The sequence below is a fragment of the Simochromis diagramma genome, unplaced genomic scaffold, assembly GCF_900408965.1.
Source record: "Simochromis diagramma unplaced genomic scaffold, fSimDia1.1 OVJJ01000334.1, whole genome shotgun sequence".
Taxonomy (NCBI): Eukaryota; Metazoa; Chordata; class Actinopteri; order Cichliformes; family Cichlidae; genus Simochromis; species Simochromis diagramma.
In genome coordinates this window covers 4700263-4726060 of record NW_024386764.1, presented here as the reverse complement: position 1 = coordinate 4726060, position 25798 = coordinate 4700263, and positions in this window count along the sequence as shown.

Here is a 25798-nt window from a genome sequence, read left to right as displayed (position 1 = left end):
GGTAGGAGCTCATATTACTGTATAGTCACTTCATAAGATCACACTGCCAGCACATCCTTTACACCCAATTAACTCTTGTGTGCAGTTTGAAAGATGCCATCAAACAGCTAATAATTATAGAATTTGTTTTAATTTTTTTAGTTGCTTTTTTCAGGCAACCCCTTAAGCAAAAAACACATTAGCTAATTAATTTCAGTTTTATTTTGTGAAAAAAGAATCTATTTTGGAACAACCTTGACTTTTAAAAGAAGTGCCTTCATAAAACTAAAATTATTCAGAATTTGCCTAATCTTTAGAAGAACCGTAGTTAATTTCATTGACAAAAACAAAACTTTAACAATTTAGCTTATGTGATTCACATGCAAAACAGCAGAAGTAGGCTGGTGTGTAATTAAAAAAAACAAGGGGTCCCAATAGCATCGTAGTTGAAGGCAACGCCCATGCCCAGAGAGGGGTCTTGGGACTCTAAACAATATTGCAGTGAGGTTTAGCACACTTTAAAAGACACAATGGACAACACTGGAAAACAATGGTGGGCTAACATGACTGCGCTTGTATGTTTGACCAGGACTGTAAGGTCTATTGTCTTTTCAATTGTAGTCCTGCTGAAGGGGAAGTGAGGCATAATCATGACAAAAGCGATGGGTGCATAAAATTTTGGGACATGTCTATTTAATGAATCCTTAAGCAGCCAAGCATTGATGCAATCTGTGCGCTGAGTTTGACTGGGCTTTAGCAGCTGGAAAGTGGCAGCAAAGCTCAAATTGAGTTCTGGTAGATTTACAGCTGTGTGCTGCAGCATCTACTCCTTGGTTGTTGCAGCATGCAGCAGTGTTGCTTGAATTATCAGTGTTTTCGTAGGCTTTCTGCCTATGACCTTATACCAGTCTTTCACACCTTTTTCTGACTTTGAGGGCATTATTGAGGACATTATTTTTGTTTACCTCTACTCCTACCCTAAAAGTTAGACATAATATGTTTCATATTAAAACAGCTTTCTGATTCCGCCAACTAGCACCAACATTCATGTGGCTGAAAATAATAAATTGCCTTGCCTAATGTACGCAAATGTATCTCTAATGAGTAGTGTCCTACTTGTTCAATTCATTACAGAGATTTTCGGAGGCTTTCATCTTGTGCACATGCCTCTGTGTAAGACTACAAACTATGTGTGTCACATAAGTTGTTCATGCTTTGTATGGGTGTGTGTGCGAAAGAGTAGAAGTAGTTTGTACACATCCGTATTATCTCTTTCTGCTCATCCGCCTGAGAAGCTGGCCTTAATTACAACTGTCTGCTTGAGTCACTAGCATGCTCCCCTACCCACACAAATAGACAGCAACAACAGGCAGCATCTCTGAGGAAAGGCAAGAGTGGTTTTGCCACGTAGCTTGAGGGCAACTTCTCCCTGCCAAAAAGATACAAAGGTACTGTGGGCCCACATCCAAATGGATCCCTAGACCCTTTTCCCTTGGGCCTTGTTGACTTCCAATTGCTGTGCAGGGCCTGCAGTTTGGATGGGCTAAATCCATTGTTTGTTTGTTTGTTTGTTTTTTTAGACACTTTTGGTTTTGTTCTTTCATTTCTTTGTTTTTCTAGCTTTTTAAAATCAGCTGTATCGAATCAACTCTGAGCTTTGAAATTGTGGCTGAGGGACTGGTTAGGAATTAGGCAGTAAGTTTTCACAGAATGTACTTCTGTCTAATGCAGACAGCAATCATCCCAGAGGCATTGAGTTATATCTTGTCTGGCTGCTTAGATAGAGTCTTCATGTGTAGGCATTTTTTCCTCCTTTAACACACTCCCATTGCCTGAAATGTTTGACTCAAATGTAAAGCTTAACATGGGAACTTTTGGAAATTCAATTAAACATCTGGAAAAATCCGGCACATCCTAAATTGGGTGGAAAGTGGGCTGAGAGTTTAAATAAATTCCATACATTTTCTGTGGTCAGAGCACACCCCAGCATGCAAAGCATTTCATTTGATGCCTCTATAAAATTAAGACAACCTTTGGACTGTCGCCAAGAAATGCTTTTCTCACTATTCACGATCTTCCAGTATAACATTTTAACATTTTAATAGCTGGCACTGATCCACTTAGAGCCAATAAGACTATCATAAAACATCAGATTGTAGTTATCTGTGTTGATAAAGGGCTATAGATCCAAAGATATTTCATGTAGCCTCATCAAACATAGCTTGCTATTATCCAAAATGCTGCTTTCTGCAGACTTAAAAAAACATCTCCAAAATAAGCTATATTTCACATACAGTATAGTGCTGTATAATTTGATATGTATATATTGTTACAGTTCTTTGAGTTTTAGGACTTGTATTTGCATTGCCTACCTTTGGTCACCTGAGAAGACTAATAAGCCAGTTCATGCTTTTTTCTATTAGTTGCATCAATTTATGTTATTTTGGATGGCTGCATTGAATTACGTAATGAGGTTTCATTGATTTTTTTTCAAAATGTCAAGGTGACCCTTACTGCATAAATCTGCATTGAAGATAAGAAAGAGTCATACAGTTAAATCTGTCTAAAATGTAAAATAAATGCAGTGCCAGTGGTGTCAGTCACATAGCTACCAAACCATTCCTTAGGAATTCTGATAAAAAAGCAAAGCTAAGTACGCATTTCTGAACAGTTTTGCCAGAGACACACAGCCAAAACGAAGCATGAAGAAAAAAATGACACTTCAGATAAGAAAAATGATTCTGAACACAAAATAACATTAGCAATGCCACTGTTCTGCAAGCTCAGCACAGAGAACCATTGATGCTGTGTTATTAGTGTGCATGATGGAGTTTGTTCAGTAAGTCACCCGGCGTGAGGTGGTGGCTGTCTTTGCTCGCAAAGCCACCTCTCTCACTGCATTCACAGCAGGGAGTCGACTCCCAAAGCCTGTAAAAGACACACTCCATTAAGTCTCCTAAGGGACCCAGATTCTGCTCAAATACACGATGGGGGAGGGGGGGGGGGGCTTGGGGGGATAAAACCACCCAGGTCAGTAGAGATGGAATATGCTGTCTTTGATGTACAAACATTTATGTACATGTACAGTATCATACAACATGCAATACTCAGTTATCAACGGAGCCGAAGAGCAGACTTGACTGAGTGTATAGTTAAATGTCAGTGAATTTACAGCTGAATGTTGACAGATGGAAACAGAATGTTTGTGTGTGTTTGGGCTGAAAGATAGAGGAGTTAAAATAATTCATGCTTTTATGTGTAGCAGCATGTTTGGAATGATGTAGAGTGCCATATGAAAGCTCTGGGGAAGCAAACCTCGGGATGTTTCACATTTACATTAGAGCTTATAGCAGTATATTTAGTAACTACAATAGGAGGAATTCCAAGTGATTTTATACAGACACAGAACTGGTTTCTTTATTGGCTTCTTGAAACAATTAATTTTATCCTCTAAATCTGAGTGAAGGCTCCCCCATTTCGAATAGCTAATTGCATTATTATGGTTTGTCCTTTTTGCATACTAGCAGTGAATTTTTTTAAAATGATAGAAAAAATACACTGACTTGTCATTCCACATTGGCATCAGAAAATATTTATTTCATTCCCATTTAATGCTTTAGATCTTAATATGTAAAGGTTTCTGAACCTTCCTCTTCCATTTGACACAAATCGGACCCTTTGTGTTTTAGATTGCATTTTCCTGTAGGAATAAACACAACAGTTTGTTATGAGCCCATTTGTATGGGTATTGATTTGTACTGTTTCGCAGGAGGGACAAAGGCAGAAATCAGGCTCTTTCTCATCACATGGATACATCAAAATAATTGGCAGTACCCAATTATCCAGTGATTCGTGTACAGGAGATATGACGAGTCAACTGAATTTGTAATCAGGAAGCCTTGAATATGAATCACAGATGAATTGCTAGAAGGTCAAAACGTTTGGATTAAATAGGACAGTGAAAAAAAGAGAACTGCGCTTTTTTCCCCCCATACTCTTAATATTCCACATCAAGCGCACTGCTTGCCTTTTCAACATTAGTATTCAGTTTTCATTTATGTCACACCAGTTCACAATAACAGTTGTCTCGAGAAGCTTTATATCATAAGGTAAAGAGGAAATATTGTTCAAGGACAGGTGAAAAATGTTTCACTAATTATCTAAGTGATTGGGTTAAATCTAAATGTATGAATTACCAAGTTTTATTTTAGCTACCTAACGTAAACATACATAATGAGTTTAGAAGCTGGGTAAGCCAAAGGTGTACCTTGTTAACCCCACTCGGTTACTTCCTGCCTTTATCTTTTCTAACCTGGGTGATGGATACTCAGAAAATTGTCACAAAGAAGAATATGTAAAGTCAAAACCCACAGATGACATAAAGGATCAAGAAAAATGTTCGGTCACTTCCCAGGGAAGGACACGGTGATAGGTCAAGCTTGAGACAAAGCACTCAGAATGTAACCTCCTGACCATAAAATGTCATTGCTGTCAATCTGTGAGCAAATGGGATTTAAACTGGCATCAGCCATGGCACAAGGTGGCTTCTGGCTACTTGTTTTATAATAGATTTTATGAATATTAATAACAACTATAAATATGTTAAACAATCTGATTAAGAATGCTTTGTTGTCTGTTTCTGAGCATGCCACATAATTACCACGTGTACAATGTCAATTGTGTGATTTAGGTCAGTGACCTCTGCACAACAGAACGGTTAACACAAATGCATGTAACACACTGCTACTGCGTTATCACCAGTTCAAATCATTTTTCTCAGAGCACATTATAAAAAGCCATTTGAGATAAATGACAAACTCAGTGGCCATGCCAGCGAGGCAGGCGCTTCAGCGGCTTATGCTTGAGCGAGCATGTAGGGCATACGCCACGGATGCACCGCACACCCTGAGGTGAGTCGGGCAGTTTTTAAAAATGCATTCACTCTGCATTCTCGTCATAAATTTGGTGATGTTTGCTTATATGGTAAAAACAAGTGTTAATATTTTATATGAAGTATTTGTGGAACAACATGTGAGGATATCTCATACACAAGTGTTGAGAAGGGGATGTATCTAGAAGTAAATGAAATTTGTAATGCAGTTATTGTTATTTATTTGCATGCAAAACAAATTAGCACAGTGTAATTTCCTTGTTATTTGTCATTTATCATCTATCTTTATCACAATGTTGAAAGAAAGCAAAAAGTGGTTAAAAATAAATAAATAAAAACCAAAAAATTAGTTTCAGAACCAACTGCTGTGTGCCAAGATAAATGTTTTCACAGCCCATCCACCCCAGCCTCTCCCCTAACTTTGTCACCTCATTTGCTACCATTGTAATTACTATGTTCTGTAAATACAAGGCACTGCCATTTAGAAATGTAAGTCTGGGCCACGTAAGCCACTTGCTCAAATGACCTTGGTGGGTTTTTTTTTTAATGGTAGGGCAGTCTTGAAATAAACATACTGATTGGGCTGTGGTTTACTCTGCATCTGGTATGTGACCTATCAAATCTTATGACAGAAATGGGCAAGTCTTGTTAGAAATCCTCGGTGAGATTAGATGTGAAAATTTGAATATGAATAAGGATATCTGGGCTAATTATAACCCCTCATCCAGCTGCCTCGTTAGCACCAAGTAATATTCAGAGAAATCAAAAAACTCTGGGTTGAAGGGAGAAGGATGAGTAGGAGGAGGAAGAAGAAAAGAAGGAAGAGAAGAGAGGAAGAAAGGCGCAAAGAGGGAGGAGCCAAGGCATCAATGCCTATACTTTGGGATTATGCATGCTCAGATAACATCCTCCACCCCACCACCCCCACAAAGATATGCTTCCTTTCAGGGTGAATGTTTCAGGGCTGCACTAAGTGATTCACATCAACACACATGCATACACAAAAGTACCTTCACGTATACACTGCACTCCCCATCCGGATAACGCTGCTGGCCAAGTTTGCACCTAGCTGTGCCGCTACGGTCTCGAAATGCGATTAGCACTTATCTGAAGGAAGACCAAGCTACCTTCATCATCGGGTTCATCATCATCATATCCATATTCATGCTGTTCAAATCCCCTCTGGAGTAAAACTAAAGGGATTCAAGCACCTGAGAAGACGAAGTGCTTAGCGGAGGAGGAAGGATTGCAAATTTCTCTATTGAGGTCACGGCTCTGTGTGATGCATTTGAACAGCTTTGTTCTACGAAGAGATAGCCACCAAAAAGACGACTCTTTTCACACAGTGTATTATTGTACATAGGTAGTACAATGCCCACTATCATAAGCATGTTGGCATGGCAGCATCCATTGTCACAGACGGGTTCAGTGACAGTGTCAAGAAGAGCCTTCCAGCCTGCAAATAATGTTGAATGCAGTATTGTGCTTACTCCAATCTTCAGCAATACACCTGATATTTTTAAAGTAAAACTATTTACTTTACTATGTAAAGTTATTTCTCAATGTGCAGAGATATCTTTTTTCCAAGAATATTTCAACCCAAACCACAAATTTTTCCCAAAACTAAGTAGTATTATTTTTGACTGCCTAACCTGACAAAGCAGCAAGTGACGATGAAAGCAAAAATCAAGTCAAAAGAAATCAGATGCACCACATTCTTGCAGTCTTCTAATCTGAACTAGACTGCTCTTTAACGAAATTACAATTAACTTCATCTTGTATTGCCACAGCTGATATGTCAAGGCACCAAGATTACAGGACATCTTGTGTGCATCTCACAAATGCAGACACAAGGAGGCAGTTAGCAAAACCAGATGCTTAAAAGTTCATAATATGCGTGGGTGGTAAGCACTGGCTAGCAGGAGAACAGAATGTGGCTGTTAAATCAAGGTAAAAGCAGCAGGTAATAAAGAAGTAAGGGTGAATCCATGTGGTGAACCAAAACACAGTAAACAGTTCTGAAACATTAGGGACCATTTTTTTCCTTAACGCAGCAGGGTGCATGAAAGGGAAAGTACAGTAATGTTTGGAATTAGAAAGTGCAGACATCTGTGAGTCCTTATTTTGTCCCTCTATTCAAAAACTATGTCAAAAAAGTAGGTGGAAATGCGCAGAAGTTTATTCAATAAGATAACCACAACTGTTGCAGGTACAACATGTAGTTGGTTGTAACTTGGTTAAAATATATATATTTGGTTAAAAATAGGAACAGATTTCTCGTGACAGAAACACAAGTTACTGTATTTTTATGATATATTAATTTTAACATGGCAACAATTTGTGTCTCTGTGTACTGTCTTCATAAGAATGTAAAACTAACAATAAAACTAACAATTTTTGCAAGTCCCAATGCTTCAGTTTCCATCGAATTTAAAAGACATGTGAAAATCGTATAATATGTAAAGCAAAATAAAGCAAATTGTAACTACTGGGTCTAGGAAGGAAATGCCAGAAATAGCAAGAAATATGTGGATGTTTAGCCTAATTTTTGCATGCATGCATGTGTTATCTTCCACTGTCTCTAAAATGGTCTGCAAACAGTATAAGTAGCTATCTTTTCTCTTTAAATGGTAAATGGTAAATGGGCTGTATTTACATAGCGCTTTACTAGTCCCTAAGGACCCCAAAGCGCTTTACATATCCAGTCATCCACCCATTCACACACACACATTCACACACTGGTGATAGCAAGCTACATTGTAGCCACAGCCACCCTGGGGCGCACTGACAGAGGCGAGGCTGCCGGACACTGGCGCCACCGGGCCCTCTGACCACCACCAGTAGGCAACAGGTGAAGTGTCTTGCCCAAGGACACAACGACCGAGACTGCCCAAGCCGGGGCTTGACCCTGCAACCTTCCGATTACAAGGCAAGCTCCCAACTCTTGAGCCACAATTAATGCATTAATTTAACATGGAGCGTAATCTGCCTGTGTTGGTAAGTTCATCAGCATTAATAATGCAACATTACATTTAGCATGGGGTTTTTTTTGGTTCATTTTGAGGCTCAGAAACTAGTGAAAACAGAGAGGCAGGCAGTGCTCAGGGTTACGGATAGGCATAAATGACGGCAAAGCCATTGCAAAAACACAATAGAAAAACTGATGAGGGGCAAATGGGAGTGGGCTAGTATGCCACACACAACAGTTGGTTTGTGCAAAAATGAAAACAGGTGTATGGAGGGTGGGAAAGTGACGCGATAAGGAATGGGTGTTACTGTAGAGCGTGTTTGAGTATTTGCATTTGAAATTACAGGGCAGTAGGTACATCACAGCAAAAGCTAGGCAAATGTGAAAATGTGAAACTGTAACTGGCTAACAGCTGGCAGTACAAGCACTGAGGCAGTAATGAACACCATAACACTTTTTAGTACAAAACAGGATTAAGTCTGCATGTTTCTTTAAAATTAAGTCTTCAGCTTGCAAATATACACTTGTGTACTTGTCTCTATCTTTGTGTCTTTACTGATCTAAAAACAATGTTGTAAGTGTATGCTTTCTTTTCAATTATTCACTCTTCTTTCCTTGTCTTTCAGTCTATCTAAATAAATTCTTTGGTGTTTTTTACACTGTCTTCCTATGCCGCGGCTGAACCTCTTCACCCTACTGTAACGAATGTTTCCCATCATCAGCCACATAGCCCTACCTTCAAAACCACGGCCTCAACGGTTTCTCACCGCTTCCACCTCCTTGTTGACTGTGTGTGTTTGCATGTGTGTATTTGTGTGTCTGTGTGAGTGCTGTATGCAGCTCACAGCTGCCAAAAAGGCAGTCGAAACTTTGATAGCATCGTCACACAGGAAAGAAGCAAGCGAGCTAGACACTAGCTTTTGCTGCTAAATTTGGAGGAAAGGGGAGAATTGGGGTTGAGTGCTAATCTGTCTCTGTGGATGAAACAGATGTTCAGCAAAACTGATGGGAACTCATCAACCTTTTTCACTGTGGTTTCTTTTTGGAGGTCAAGTGAGCAGCTTGTCCTTACCCAAAGTTTGTTACCACTACTAATTAGCCAAGATGGGTGTATAGTACATGTAATCAAATATCCACACACAGGCTTTGGGCAACTATCAAAGGGACGACGAAGATGCACCCTTCCTACGTCCCACTTAAACACTTTTACATTTTTGAAAGGATTATTATTTTGTTTAGGTATTATTTTTTCCTCATCCTTAATTGCTTTAAATGCCATTTTTCAAATCCCCCCTCCAAAAATACCAACAAATGGTAAGAGGGCATGTTGCAAATTGAAAGTACAGTTGGAATATTTCCTGGAAGAAGAAATTTGCAATAATTTTATTGTCAGAGAGAAAGCTTAAATATTATTTTGAAAGGAAAAAAAACTTGTCAAATGGCATTTAACAAACTGGAATTTTAAAGCTAACCCATATTGTCCACAATCATGTTAGATCATTTAAATCAGATAACGGATTTCTTCATAATGTGTTGCTGATATTGTTATGTGGTTGTTTCACACTGAGAAAAGTCTTTGAAAAATAATGAAATGATAATTCCATGTAATTAAAGCAGCATACTGGACAGTAACTGCAGGCTAAACTGTGCAGTTAGCAGAAACATGGTACTGTTTATGGGGATGGACTATGTTGGATTCCTGCAGGGTAGAGTGTGGTATCCACGGTCATTGCAAGATTAAGTCCCGGGCATGAGGATATTGTAAGAAAGAGACACGGCAGTCAAAGAATTTAGAAATGGGATAGTGCAGACTTGCAGCAGCATAACCGGTGGTGTAATTTGTAGTCTAGCAGGCATTTACGATCTTATTTGTGGACAAATATTTCTTAGAATTGACTGAATATTCTGTGCATGCACTTTTTATGTATCTTTGACCATTGAAATAAAAGTTCATATAGATAACGCTTCAAAATAATTGCCTATATAAGTGCTCATATGTGCTGATGGACTAGTTATCAAATTGAATTTAAGATGCTCTTTGATGACACTTACCAAATCCCACCCTTACTTGCTTTAAACTGACTAGAGGTTTTAAAGAAGCCTTTTTAACATCAGCTTTAACATTCTGCTAGAATGTAGATGGCTACATCCACAAAGAGCAGGAAACCTCAGAGCAGCATCACAGGTCAGTTGATCACAACGTGTACAAAGAGAAACTCGACTGGAAATTGCAACAGAAATTATAAGTGAGTCACTTCCCCCCACTGCCTCGCTACACCGGAACACAGGCTTCACCCATCTACCAAATACACCTTTAACTCTTGCTAATGCCACATTCATAAATGTGTTGTTCTAAATAATTCTAGTATGTTGGTTTAGTTTTCATTGATTTATTGTGTAAGGTTAATTAAATGGTTACATTTAAAAAAGCACATGGACACTGCAACTATTATTTTCAAATAAACAAGTAGACAAATTTGTTTAAAGCTTACAGTGCGCAGTCACATGGGTAAATCTACTCCAAAAAATAGCACCTGAAAAAGTAGAGCGCTGTCAAACTTTGTATGTAAGTTTCCACCTTTAACACCTCCAATGGCAGCCTTTGTGCAGCTATAGGTTAGATAAACATACCCTAACTTATTGTTACATCCCTAGAGTTTTTTTCACAGCATTCACATTATTGACACTTCTTTGACTCCATAATGAGAATGTTTCATTCTGAACCAAAGCCATCCTGACTTCTCTCAAGTTTTAATAATAATAATACTTTTAATTTAGTTTTATTCCCGATAGATATGTATCTGTCCACGATCTCATCTCATCAATCAGCCAGGCTAATATGCTGGAAGTCAATTCTGTACACATCCCACATGGTCTTTCCCTGTCCCCACTTCCATACCCCCTCCTTCCCTTTCCCCCTTTTCCCTTACTCTACTCCTTTCATCACTCCACATCCACAGGGGAGATGTAAAGCTTTTGGAGTAAATCAAGGCTCTCTCCTTCATAAACGCCTGTGCAATTAACTTAGCTTTTTCGCCTTCTGATTTACGGCATGCATGTTGGAAACTGGAGTCAGTCAGGCCCTCTGGGTTTCAAAAGAAAAGGCTACTTGGCTAACTTCCCTCTCTCTCTCTCTGTGTGTGTCACTCTCGCTCACTTGCACACACACTTTCAACCACAAAAATGTTATGCACGCACACAGGCTAATTCACATCTGCTCCTCTGAAAAGAAAATGATGATTGAAAAGGATGAAAAGAAAAGAGCAGTGAGTGAAATGTTCAGGCTTAGGGTAAAAAAAATGGATGATTGATTGCTAATTTGTCTGACATTTGCCTGTTTTTAGAAAGGTATATATTCAGTTACATAAAACTTAGAGTTATATCCAAAACAATTATTAAGCATTAACAAAGTAATAAGTTTGTCATTGACTTCAAAGTAAGTCTAGAAGTTTTGTTGAAGAATCTTTGTAGCTGCATTGCACCGTAATATAGAGATGGTACTTGCAATTTGGAGGAAAAAAAAATGTAACAATCTTAGCAGTTTGGAAAGTCAGTGTTTATAGGTTTACCCAGAACTTTCCCACACAGTTCTGGCCTCTCTCTTTGACGAAACATCTGTGTGTGTCTTCATTCCTCTCAAAATCTCACTCTAGTAAAGAAATGTGGCCTTGGATGATGACTAAATACAAGGTAGGCATTACTGGAAAGAACATCAATTTATGCTGCATGAATGCTGAACGACCCAGCCTTTGTACAGAAAACACCTGCAGTGTTATTTCTTGAACTGGAACCAACTATATGGTTTTCATTATCTTTGAAGATTTGCACTAGAATACAGTACACCCCCACCCCCCTCTCCAGCTCTGTAGTATTGTATGTAAGCACAGAAGGAGATGAGAAGATGTGTGGTGGAATTCCTTTTCACCTTCATTCAACAGCTGTTATAAACTGTTTCGCATTTAATGCAATAGATACAGCAAATTCAAGGCAAACACTCCCAATACAAGGGTTTGCGTTCATAGTCAGTGTGAGGAGTTGTATCTGTTATTACATTATAAATATTGTGTTAAAGCATTTTGTGTATATACACACACTGGTGTATTTTATAGAAGCAATATGCCAGCTGATGCACTGGGCAATGGGAATAAAGGGTGGGTAAAAAAGGTGGTGCTACTGTTATCCTTTCCTTTTTTTGCTTAATTTTTTTTTTTTTTTTGCTTAACATTTACAGGATTGACGTACCTGTAAACGTCATTAAAAGCAGTAAGATGAGGAATTAAATTTACATTTCAAAATGTTGAGAATTTGACTCCAAAGATGAAAAATTCAAGCAAGAGAAGAACAAATGTTGATGGAATCGCTGACCCAAACTGACCCATAGTTCTGTTTGTTTCTCCTGTCAGAACAATTAAGGAAGGGAGGAGAAAAAAAGGAAAACTTTTTTGTTTTCTTTATTCTTTTCAGTAAGCTGCTCTGATCTGTTCCTTCTCATTGTAGCCTCTTCCCAACATCAAAGGAGCCTGCACTCACTTCCTGATCCCAAGTTGAATAAATTACTATAAACTATTACTACAATACTTTTTAATTACTTTTAATGCTTAAATTGCGATACAGACAACCCAGCTGTCATTAACCCTGTGTTATAGCATCAGCACCAAAAGATTTCTAACTATAAGCAAAAGTGTAGTATTTGCAAACCTTTCTGTCAGAATCTGAACCCATTACTCATAAATCTGCTTTAAATGTTTACATTTATGACTTCATTAGTACAACTGGTAGCAACGTTGTCCAGACTAGCCATGCTGGCAAGCTGTAATATTTACAATGCAAAGCTAATGCACTCTGCTTAGTTGTAAGTGTATTGTGAAACCAAAGCGAAGGAGGATTGAATACATACAAGATAACACACATTTAAGCTTTGGTAACTTTTAGATGTTATGTATTTCATATTTATATTGTTCATATTTCTACTTCTAGAATTATCCAGTTTTTCCTGCAGGAAAATTTTAACCTCCTCATTGTATTTATTTCTATTTGATACCCTAAAAGTAATTGTGCACCTTCTAATTTTTTTCCTGGTGACTAAGATAGATCTGTGAGTGTTAACTTGCTGTGTTTGCTAGTTCTGTGAAGTTCACTGAAGTTTCAGCTGACAAGAAGGTGAGCTGAGAGTGACAGTCTTTTCCTTTTGTGTTCAGTATTTCTTGAAAAAAGTGGCTTTCTGCTCAAATCCTTTGAGTGCTTCTTTTAGACAAGCTTCTAATTTTAGCATGGAAACATCCATGATTTTAATAATTTATTTTCAAACTAGCCTGCAAAGATCAACTCTCATATCCTTCAAGGGCTTTGTGCTTTAGATGCAGCCACAGATCTCCAAGTTTGTCATATTATGACTCCGACAGCATCTAAGATTCTATTTGGGACTCTGTCTATTTACTTACTGTAAATTCATTGCAAATGTATAGATCGGGGCCTCTCTCCAAACCTACCCACATTTTTAGCCTGCTATGTCCCCAACACACAGCCTTTCATACACACATGCATATGCCCCTGAAAACCCCCGGCCCTGCCCTTGTCTGCTAGCTGCCTCGCGTACACTGGCTCCATTCTTCCACGCCACAGACGGAGATGGTTGGTGTGTCGGTGTGTGCATTGGTGTGTGTGTGTGTGTGTTAGAGAGTAATGGTGCATACAGTGCATTGAGTGTTCTGGAAAACCAGTGTATATGTGTGCTTGTATGAAATCTGTGGATTAACCTCCTAGGACCTGGCGTCCACATATGTGGACATTACATTTTGGGTTATTTAGGCCAAAATACTCAATTTTGCTCTACAAGGGCCTGATATCTACTTACAAGGACATTATACTGCTAGTGTTCTATCAAAATTTTAAACGAATATCCTCATATGTGGCTCTCATTTTTCTTAGAAACAAAAATTAGGTAAAAAAAAAAAAATCTGGTAATTTTTTGTTTTTACATTCATCAGGACCCAATCAGCCCAAATATCAAAGATAAATTAAAAATGCATGCAAGCATATGTGGAAAGGGGAAAAACTGCAGATGGGTATAATTCAACTGGGAGGCTAATGTGTGTAGGACTGTTTGCATGTGACAAACGGATACATCATGTCAAAATTAGTGCAAGTATTCAGGCAGCTGACCCTCTATGACCCGCTATCCCTCTAGCCTACTCCCCCTCACAAACCCATCCACCCCAAACAGATCCAAACTTCACTGTGCTGAGACCAGACTACATGGGCTCTCACGGGAGCTGGACTGTCATCTCCTGGCATCAGCTGTTGGAATGCATGTAAGTGGTCACAGTCAGTCCCACAATATATATTTTCACTCATGGCTAAGTCATGTCAAAAGAAGTTTGTACTAAAGAATCTGTAAAAATACCACACGGTGCAGTTTTAAAATGAAATCATTTTTGTGTACATTTTATACATATATATATATATATATGTGCGTGTGTGTGTGTGTGTGTGTGTGTGTGTGTGTGTGTGTGTGTGTGTGTGTGTGTGTGTGTGTGTGTCTTGTTTTGTTTTGTTTGCCATACATTGAATGTTACCAGCAGAAAATTGTATTGGCAGAAAATTACCAGGATATTTTCTGTTCTACATATATATGACATTTACTATCATGTAACCTTTTCAATTATCTATTATGTCTAAAACTAATTTTGCCCATTTCCCTTTTCATCATTGTGCACCTCTGGATCTCATCCAGCATGGCCATAAAGAGTGCCCTTGACTGTCTTGTCTATGATCATCATTTGTGATAAGAGCGTGGTTTCCAGCTACAACTCAGAGACTGAAGAGCAGTTTACAGCTATAGAGTCCACAGTGTTCAACTCTGAAGACAGCACATCAGATCAGGAGCATAGCTGTAGAGTTATGGATCGTGAATTTGTCCCCAGGGCCAGACTGTCCTACTGTAGTGTCCTAAGATGTCCGATGAAGAAAAGTCCATTGTGGGGCTGCACATAGTGCATGAAGAAGTCAGGATTTTTTTTTAAGCCATGTGAGCACAAATGTTACCCATACCCTTCCCATTCACCAGATTTGTCCCATTGCAACTTAAATGAAATTAAAAATGAAGGGGTTTCATTTTGACAATAACGAAGGAGATCTGCTGCACATCGCAAGCGCACAACTGCAACTGATCAGAATGTGACTGTGAGGAAGCAGCTGACAGGAAGAGACCTTGAAAGAGAGAACTGCCAACTCTGTATCAGGGATAAGTCTGCACAGAGATGTGGAACATGATGATGGTGCCATGAGTATAAAAAAAATTGCGTTCTTGAAATAAAAAAATTCCAAACCTTTTATTTTTTATTCCACAACGATGATGTTACCCTGTCCTACAACTGCTCTTTGATAATCATGAATAGGGACAATGAGTAAACCTTAATAGAGCCACAAAAAAATCTGACAAGAAGACATGATTTATAATACTAAACAGTAGAATTATGTTAGATTGAGAGTGAAATTATGAAGAATAGAAGAAGTTGTGTTATTGTTTGTGGGGTTCAATTTCCTTGCCACAAAGTAATTGCTCATTATGCTCTCTAGTCAGATATGATCTGGTGGTTCACCATTTTCAGTCTGAAATGCATTCTTTGTCATTATTTTTTGTTTCTTTTTGATCACAAACATAACGTGGAAATGTGTTCAACTGAAGTAGGTTATGATCAAAACTAAAATGTAAACCATAATGGTCCACGGCATGGTGCCCAAACCCCTGAACCTGAAAGCTGCCTTTGCTTTCCACTTCTTGCACCACTTGGGCACTAAATCACAGAGACAGGAACATAACAGGAGCTTACCTTGGTGTCAACCCAAAGCACCAAGTGCTTTTCTCCCTCCCAACATTTTCACTTTGTAGCCCATGCCAGACACTGTCACCCCAAATCTCCTACAAACCTGCCTCCTTATGGCAGCAGCACTCACAAGGCGATCGTAGTAGCACAGCAAAGCCACACAGCACCATCTGCTTGGGCAGGACACGTGGTGGAGGAGAAGCATGGGCTTCCTCCTCATCTTACCCAGTCTATGTTCTTTATAGAAATCCTCCATCCTGTGTCATGTAACTCACTGCACTGACCCCCCACCCCCCCTTCCCTAAAGAAAATCCTCCCGATAATTTTCAAGGAATTATCAGGAGGACTGCGCTTGGATTTATGAACTCCTGATCGTGGCCATGGCAACCACAGGCAACTTTGTATTTCAGGAGGGGAATCATGGGGTGGGGTTTGAGGGGGATAAAGATTTTTTTTTTACTGGGTAGGGAGGGAGACAGTAAGATTTTGCTCGCTCTCTTTTTCTGTGTCTCTGTGTGTGGTGATGGTATTGGGAGGTGTCTAGTGGAGAAAGAAGAGGCATTGTTGTATTGGTATTCATGGTGTCAGCAAACCAGAGTAATTGCTGGGTCTTAATAAAGGGGAAGAGGTAAAAGCTTGTCTAGGGGGTGCAACCTTCTAAGTACTCCCAGCACATGATAGGAGGGAGTAAACACTTACACTATATTATATTATATTGCTTGTTGACTGATATTTTAACTCAAAAGTACAGTTTTTAAATTTAATGTTGCTGAAACAACAAAGTGATAAAAAAAAAATCTATCTGATCGAGAAATCACTCAACTTTGGAAAAGAGAGTTAATTACAGAGAAATGGCTCTTTCCAAAATAAAAGCTATACTATACGCTTCTTCTGGGCTATATTCTCAGCAGCATATTAAACATATCAGGACCCCATAAGGAGAGTCATGTGCTAACGGCTGTCTAAATGACGCGGGTAAAGTTTGTAGCATGCGTGCTTGTTGTTTTTGTCTGCTTCCACTTGTCTTTGCACTAGGATGATGTCGGAGTAAATGTGCAGTCATATTCGTTGTGTTCCCTCTAGTGCTGTCAGCGTTAATCTCGTTGAAATGACGTTAACGCCACAACACGGCAAATCTCCGTTAACCAGCTATCGCGGATCGCCCCGTGCGTGGGGCTGGACGGCCAACACGTTAACGAGCTAACTGTGCTAGCGCACTAGTTCCCACCAATGTAATTGAGCATTGCGTGGCACATCCAACATGCTGTTTTACTTTTGTCCATGACGCGCTTACCTTCAGGGTCATACGTCACATGAAAACCAAAATAGTTCCAAACACCAGATCTGAATGAGGGTGGGGGAGGTTGGGGAGACATGATTCTCCTTATGGGGACCTGATATGTTTAATATGCTGCTGAGAGTATACCGCAGAAGAAGTGGAGGCAGAACAATACTGGAAGAGCATATGGGAGAAGGACCCAACCCATAACGGCAATACTCAGTGGCTAGTGGATCTGAGGGCAGACCACAGCGACCTCCCCGAACAGGGTCCAATAACCATCACAGTGGCAGATATCCAAGAAAGGGTCTCCAGTATGAAGAGTTGGACAGCACAAGGCCCTGACATGGTTCACGCCTACTGGCTGAAGAAGCTGACTGCACTCCACGAGCGCCTGGCAGCACAAATGAACCAGCTGCTAGTTGACGAGAGACACCCGGAATGGTTGACCGAAGGCCGGACAGTCCTGATCCTCAAGGACCCCCAGAAGGGACCGGTGCCTCAGCACCACGTGGAAGCTCCTGTCAGGCATCATAGCGGCTAAGATGAACAGGCACATGACAAGAGGCACAAGACTGGCTACGGATACCGACTACAGAATGGAGCAGTTGTCAGCCACATGACATGTTACATGGATGACATCAAGCTGTATGCCAAGAGTGAACAAGACATCGATTCACTGATCCACACCACCAGGATATACAGCAATGACATCGGAATGTCGTTCGGGCTGGAGAAGTGTAGTCGGATGGTAACAAAGAGAGGGAAGGTAGTCAGAACGGAGGGGATCAAACTAGCAGAAGGCAACATTGCAGACATAGAGGACAGTTACAAGTACCTGGGGATCCCGCAGGCGAATGGGAACCATGAAGAGGCCGCTAGGAAAGCTGCAACCACCAAGTACCTGCAGAGGGTCAGGCAAGTCCTGAGGAGTCAGCTGAATGGTAAGAACAAGATCCGGGCTATCAACACCTACGCCCTGCCCGTGATCAGGTACCCTGGTGGGGTAATAGGCTGGCCAAAGGAACAAGCACTAAACACAAGATCCATTGAGGCTGGGGTCTATCACACCAGGCAAGACCCCAGGTGCAGGCTGTGTAAAGATGCTCCAGAGACAATCCAGCACATAACAGCAGGGTGCAAGATGCTAGATGCTAGCAGGCAAGGCATACATGGAACGCCATAACCAAGTGTCCGGCATAGTATACAGAAACATCTATGCCAAGTATAACCTGGAAGTCCCGGGGTCAAAATGGGAGATGCCCCCAAGGGTGATGGAGAATGACCGAGCTAAGATCCTGTGGGACTTCCAGATACAGACGGACAAAATGGTGGTGGCTAACCAACCGGATATAGTGGTGGCAGACAAACATGAGAAGACGGCCGTAGTGATCGATGTAGCGGTTCCGAATGACAGCAACATCAGGAAGAAGGAACATGAGAAGCTGGAGAAATACCAAGGGCTCAGAGAAGAGCTCGAGAAGATGTGGAGGGTGAAGGTGACGGTAGTCCCAGTGGTAATCGGAGCACTAGGTGCAGTGACTCCCAAGCTGGGCGAGTGGCTCCAGCAGATCCCAGGAACAACAGCAGAGATCTCTGTCCAGAAGAGCGCAGTCCTAGGAACAGCTAAGATACTGCGCAGGACCCTCAAGCTCCCAGGCCTCTGGTAGAGGACCTGAGCTTGAAGGATTGACCGCCCACAGGGGCGAGTGGGGAGTTTTTTTTTATATATATATATTTGTCCAACAGTGATGGAAGGGCCAATTCAATTTGTCTGGGAGCAAAATGAGACGTGGCAAGGGATTTTTTTCCTTTTTTTTTTATAAATGCATCCTTTCTTAGTATCCCTTTACCATCTTCTTAGGTGCAAGAAACTTGGCCAGTCTTTTATGTTTACCCTCTGCTATCATCTCTGTATGATATGCTTACATGTAAATCCAAGAAACATTATGTATGTGATCTGTTTACTGTCTTCCTGACTGTGTATCTGCAGCTCGCTCCCGGATGTATATATCTGCTTTCAGCTCCTTATCAGGCACTTGCAGTGTTCCCTGTAAAGCACAGACTCCACCACTATAGAGATGTACTCACTGTGGAGAAAAAAAAGTGAGACAGAAAGGGGAGGAGGAGGGGTTAAAAAAAAAAACTCCTGACACCTCAGACTCCACTTCACAGCCAGTGAAGGAAGAAAGTAAGCAAGCCACTAAGCCTTCCCTCCCCACAGCCGCCTGCAAGGTGAAGATACTGCTGTTCACATTTGGACAGATGCGAGGATCCCGCTGCACTGTGTGTGCGTGTATTTATGTGCGATTGCAAGGTTAATGCCTTCAGCTGTCACTGAGATTTTCATATAGACCAAATGTCTACGTTTGATTTTGCTCAAATTTTCAGCCTAAATCACACAGTCTAAAATAAAGAAGTCATCTATCTTAAACTTGAAGATGAATACCCATTCCTGTGCAATTGAAGTTTAAGTAATTGTTTGCTTCTCCTTCAGGAGAGTTGAGCGCTTTCTGGGGAAAAGTGGATTGCTGCTGGGATTCACATACCCCAAACGGTCAATACAGAGAGCCCGTGAATGGTTTTGTTATGGGCAAAATTTCAAAATGCACAGCAGGATTATTTCTGAGTGTGAGCTTTAAAAGGTTTAATGATTGAACTGCCAGTGGGAGCAAAACAAACATACTGCAGGATACAGGGACCCTATTCATTGTGAACTGTACAGTGTAAGACAATAATAGCTTAATCAAATGTGACATGATATTATTGCTCTTAAATGTCAACTGCTGACAGAAGAAAATGACGTAAGACAGTAACCGAGCGAATGAGAGCAAAGCATTCCAGTTTGCACAAGGCTGAAAAACTTAAATCAAAGAGCTTGCTAAAAAATAAAAACAGCTTTAGTCAGCATATGGACATATACAAAATGGATAACAAGGTGGAAAGTCTGAGTGACTTGTCCAAACCCTAGTCTCATGTCTTATGCACTTTCATGTTGCATTATATTTAATTATAGATCATACCGGGGCAGCCCTTAACAGAGTCTGCTTGCCTCACAGGTACAAACAGTTGAATAATTCATTAGCTGGCATGTAGGATAGGATGTGGTGTGAGTGCAGCAAGAGAATAAGCTTACTGTTATTCAACTTTCAGCTTCATCTTGCTGCGGGACAAAATGGAGTTTCAGTAAGGTTAAATGGCAGATTTATTGAGCTTGTCACCTGCACCTTACAGGTATCCAAGAGAAAAATACCAATGTAACAGTTTACAACAGCCGGCCAGCGGCTGACAGGTATTTTTTAGGGCTGTTGGCAAACCAGTTATCTGAAAATCGATTGTAACCGTGAAAAAAAAAACAGTAGAATATTAAACCATGTCCAAGTTTATATTCTTTACACTCTAAAACAGGTTGGCTGTACAGTTGACTGCGATTATTCTCGAACAAATCCACAGCCATTGTCATTCTTTCATGTTGTGTTCTCAGTATCCTTTTAGGCATTCTTATTGCAGTTGAAGCTATTAACAAAGAAATGTGTCGTAGCTTCAAGCAGAGAGAAATTGCCATTTTTGTAATTCTGTTTAGTGTAGCAAATAATACACTCTGTAATGATCGGAAGCAATCAAAGTTATCCAAGTGATCCTGTTTTGAGTTTGTAATGACCCCAAATATGGGCTCACTACTAATGCTTCTCAGAAACTACATGAGACAACAAATGGCTATATATATTTAAAAGCTAAGATTTATAATGACATAATCTAGCCAATTTGCCTGATAGCTATAAAAAATGGTGAGCATATTAAAATTCCGGCATTTCTGAATGACTTTTACAGCCTATAGAGAATAAAGTTGCTTCTTTCATTTTTACAAACATAGTCAACTTGATTGGACTGAAGACTCTTAGTGCTGATCTTGAATTAGAATTTGCAGACTGAACTTTATTACAGGATAATTAAAATTACATTGTGATTTTTTTTTTTTTTCCGTATATTTTGCTAGGGCCCCTTACATTTTTTAGCTACACATCCATGAGCTCTACGATGCCGTGGGGTGGAATCTCTCAGACCACCACATCCCAAAGGTGCTCGATTGCAATGAGAGATCCATTCGAGTACAGTGAAGTCATCGTCATGTTCCAGAAAGGGGCTTAAGACGATTTGACCTTTGTGATATGGTGAGTTATCCTGCTGGAAGCTATCACTGTCCTCATTAAAGGATGGATATAGTAAGCGAAAACACTCAGTCTGTTGAGAAAACATCCCCACCACTATCCTGAACTGTTACAAAGCTCGTTCTTGTTCTTCATGTCAAGTTCTGACCCTACCATCTAAATCCCACAGCAACAAAACATGACTCATCAGACCGCACAACAGTTTTCTCATCTTCCATTTTCCAGTTTTGATAAGTTTTTAAATTAGTTTGCTGCTATTCAGTGTCTAAACTCAGACTGAACTTGTTGCATTGTTTTTATTTTATTTTAGTTTAAACAGACAATATGGTGAAATATACATAATATAAACCTTCTCAGCTGACGGTAAAGTGAAATGTAGAAAAGAGTGCAGAAATGGTATGGACTTAATTTTACAGTACATGCACACTTTGGGAAAATAGGCTACAGTCACATCAGAATAGAAAGGATGCTTGTACCAACATTTTTAATGCTTCCAGCTGCTGCTGCTGACTGTGTAGAAAAGAGGCTTTGGATGCACAGCGGGAGAAAGGAGTGGTGCGAATGTGTTGTGCTCCTTAGTGGTTCCCTCTAAAACTTTACAATGAAAACTTTGGATATTTGTGCCACCGTCTTTGAAAAAAAAGTGCTCACTCCTGCCAGACACACAGGATAAACCAAAAACTATGACTTTTCCTACAAATTCAGGTCAGGCAATAGTAGTTGAAATGTTTTAGACTGCTAATGTTTTAGTGAACCATGTTCTGCGTGGTTGGGATTTAGTTGGTTGTGCTGTTTAAGTAAAAATCAAGTGCGTGAGAAAATAGAGATGAGTTATGAGGTAGATAGCAAAAGGAGGAGTAAAAGGACAAAAATGAGAACGAAAAGAGAGGGAGAGAGAGGGAGGAGTGGATGCAATGAGCAGGAAGCATCCGGAATGAATTCCCAGAGATGTCCATGCATGGCTGGGCTGAAGTGGCCTGGATCTGGGAGGTGGAGACTGGGTGGGGGGTTGAGAGTCCAGCTGGACAGAAAGAGAGAGACAGAAAGAAGACAGCGAGAAAGAGAGAGGGGCCCTGGGCGCTGACAGGTGTAGCCCTGCACTCCAGCTGAGGCCTCACAGCTGACCTGGATCTCTGGATAGTTCTCTCTGTCTATGTCTCTCTTTTGCTCTCTCTCTCTTCCTCCCCCTGTCAAAACACATGCTAGTCCTCAGAGGGTTACACACATGACAAGGCATTTTATGTTTCACCATGTTCGCTGTTCTTCATTTAGTATGGCGGGTCTTCCAACCAGACTGCAAAACATAACTTTATTAAATACTAGAAACATCTACGTTCATCTTGCATCTTATAGTTGATAACTACTTCAGACTCTGATTCTTAACAGTACAGATTACTCTCTCACAGATCAGACACGTCAACAATCGTGAACAGCAATAAGTGGTTAGATAAATATGTCACACTCATCGGGGCAGCTGGAAGGAAAGCAGCAACGGCGAACAACAGAAATCTATGGGATGACACGAAATGCCTTTGGTTGGACTTACACCAGAGACGTTGTAATTAAATGACATCAAAGAATTGCTAAAAGCAATCAACGTGCCGGCAGTTCAGTGTTCATCAGCCATATTTCACTAATGATGAAATGATTAAAAAAAAAGAAGAGCAATGTTTAATAAATATCAAGGAGACATCTCTCTGCTTGTTTTTTCTCTTTGGCTTTGTAAAGAGGTCCTATGTACTCAAATAGTTTTATAAAATAATATCAAAAATGTCCATTAAAAGCAGCAGTTTTAATTTGCACTAGCTAATCATTCCTTCTGAAAATCATTGAGGTAATTATTATATTAGCTTAAAATGATAGGCACAGTACATTTAACATATCATTTAGGTGGTTTAAACAAATATACATACTGCACGAGACTATTCCATGGGCCTCATCTTGATGCATAATATTACCTTAATAAATTCAAGCAGGTTTAACTTTTGATACATTTTACACTATCCTATCATCCCCTTTATTTTGTTTAAACAATTAGTGTTTCTATCATGATCCAGACCTTTTTGTCACGCGCTGTTATTTGAAACATCAACACGATTAAAAGCAGCCCCAAATTAATTGAATTTGCCCGACTGCCTCGTTACGTGAGGCGACTGTTAACGCGATGAGTAAATGAGCATTCCGATATGACAAGTTAAAATGATAAGGTCAGTGCGGCTGAACAAAGAGGAACCATTTCTGTCATTTTACAAAAGACTAGATTACACTCATGTTAAATAAACAACGAATTAGAACAGGGGCAGACTGATTTGCAGTTAGCAGCAAAGCAATTAATCTTACATTGTAAATGTGGGCACAGAATGGGAAAAAAAAAATACAATGAGCACTATTGTAAGAGCGGCATTGCTTCATGTCATTGTCATTACAGCACTCACTCTAATGAAATGTACTGTACTTATTACGAGCTTTGTCTTTCTCTGCCTACCAGCGGATTCTTATTTAGTTTGTCTTAAAATTTCATATCCCAAAATGAAGTAGAGCAATCTGTAAAGTGGATAATTTCATTTGTTTCTTGTGCAGGTTTTTGTGAGAATATCAACACTTAAGTGAGGAAGAGTGGCTTGCAAGCATATTGTCACTTATTTTCAGACACTTAAGAAACACGTGTTTGCTTTAATGTCGAGTCAGCTCGACATTAAAATTCTTATTTCCATGCATTTTTGCAGAACGGCAATTGATTTGGTTTTTTTATACATATTGTTTAAAACAAATGCATTCCTCTGGAGGATGCATATCTTTACACACTTCTGTGAACAACTGGCATGAAACTGCAAAACCTTTAATATTTCATGGACGGGCATTTTTGTCTCAGTCGTGATATTTGACTATTTTTTAAAAAAAATGTAAGTGTGTGCATCCATGCATGCACCTAACCTACCCACAAACACACGCACATGCAACCCCTCAACCCCATCTCATCAGCAACCATTCATGTAACCACACACACACACACACACACGTGCATGTACACTCATGTGGATATTATCAGCGGTGCTCAGCTGAGGCTCCAGGCCTGTCCGGTTCCCATGGCGTAGCAGTGACCAGGGGAGGAAGAGCTTATCTCTTCCCCAGGCCCCTCCCTCGGCCCCACACCTTGGCTCTGGGAGCTGGGAGGCAGATGCCATGCAGGACCCCAGTGTGGCACGCTTCTGTGGCCAAAGCATATAGCGTTTAATGCTTAAGGGATGGGCTTTTGAACCAGACAGTCTATCTCATCTGTGTGTTTGTGTGGAAATGTGCGAGCTTGTGCAGGCCACACAGCAGATGGAGGTAAAGGCTTTGAGTATGACCATCTCCCACTGGCCCACCTGGACCCGTTTAGAGCATTTGGTACGCACACACACGCACACACTTTCACGCAGTCTGAAATCAGCTACTTTCTGTATAATAAATGGGACCAAATGAAATCAAGGTGCTGTGTTATCTCTGAAATATTACTTCCTCTAAATTTATAAGGACGTGATTATTGAGATGTCAAATTATGTGACGAGTACAGTAAAGACGATGACTGCAGACATCGAGCGATGCTCTATGAAGGGAACGACGGCACATTTTTGCACTGTTTCTGGAGCCGATTTCACTCAACACCCATTCTCTCACGAGCAGCTGAATGAATAAATCACCTCCTCACATTTGTGGCGTGCTCTCATTGTCACACTGCACCATCACCGCCAATTATGCTGAACTATTTCCTCACTAAACCGGAGAGTATTTACAGGTCTACAAAGAGGAGAACAGGTGTGTTGGAATGCGCAGCTGAAAAACTCCAAATGAGTTTTAAAGAGATGAGGTTAACAGCTTTGAAAAGCTCCTTTCGTCTCACTGAATTATGCTAAGTGTTCACAAAACATTGGTCTAAATATAGGGCCAGAACATGCCGCAGATTAGCTCGCACAGTGATGGGTCTATAAGACGGCGGCACGGAGCTGTCTTCCCTCTTTGACTGGCACAGCTTTGAACCCCACAGCGAAAATTCATTCCACAGTGGGTATATATCTGCAAATGTGTGTCTCTGTATTAGCCTGACAGTGTATCTTGAACCAAGGCTTTTATTTTTCCCCCTATATTCAGAAGGAATCTTACATTGGGCTGAAACTGTATTCACGTATGACACAGAGTGGACTAAGGTAGAATAAATATGATGCTTCTGTAGATTATTTTAGAGCGCGAGCACCCTCCTTTTGGCCGTTTGAAGGTATTAAAGGAAAAATTCATTTTGGCTCTCCGGGCTAACTATATCGCACGAGCTCAAAAGTGCTGAAAACATTCAACGGTTTGACACGCTCAAGTCCTGTTTCAGCAAAGACACCCGTGCTTTAATATTGGGAGTCTTGCCTTTGATGTGTGATCACACATGCGCATGCCTACCACTCACACACTCACGCAGGCACAATACATTTGCTGAGATAAAGTGACTGCAGTGTATGACCCATTTTGCAGAGGCAGGGCTTTGCTTTTATAACGATGGAGAGTGTGTGTGTGTGTGTGTGTGAACACTTGAGTGTATGAATGCATAACCACTATCTTACAGCAGGATGACGCTGCACAACAGGCTTTTAAATCTTGAAAAGGAAGTGCTAGGCTGGTTTCTTGTGAAAATGCTCCTGTCACACGTCCGGTCATAAT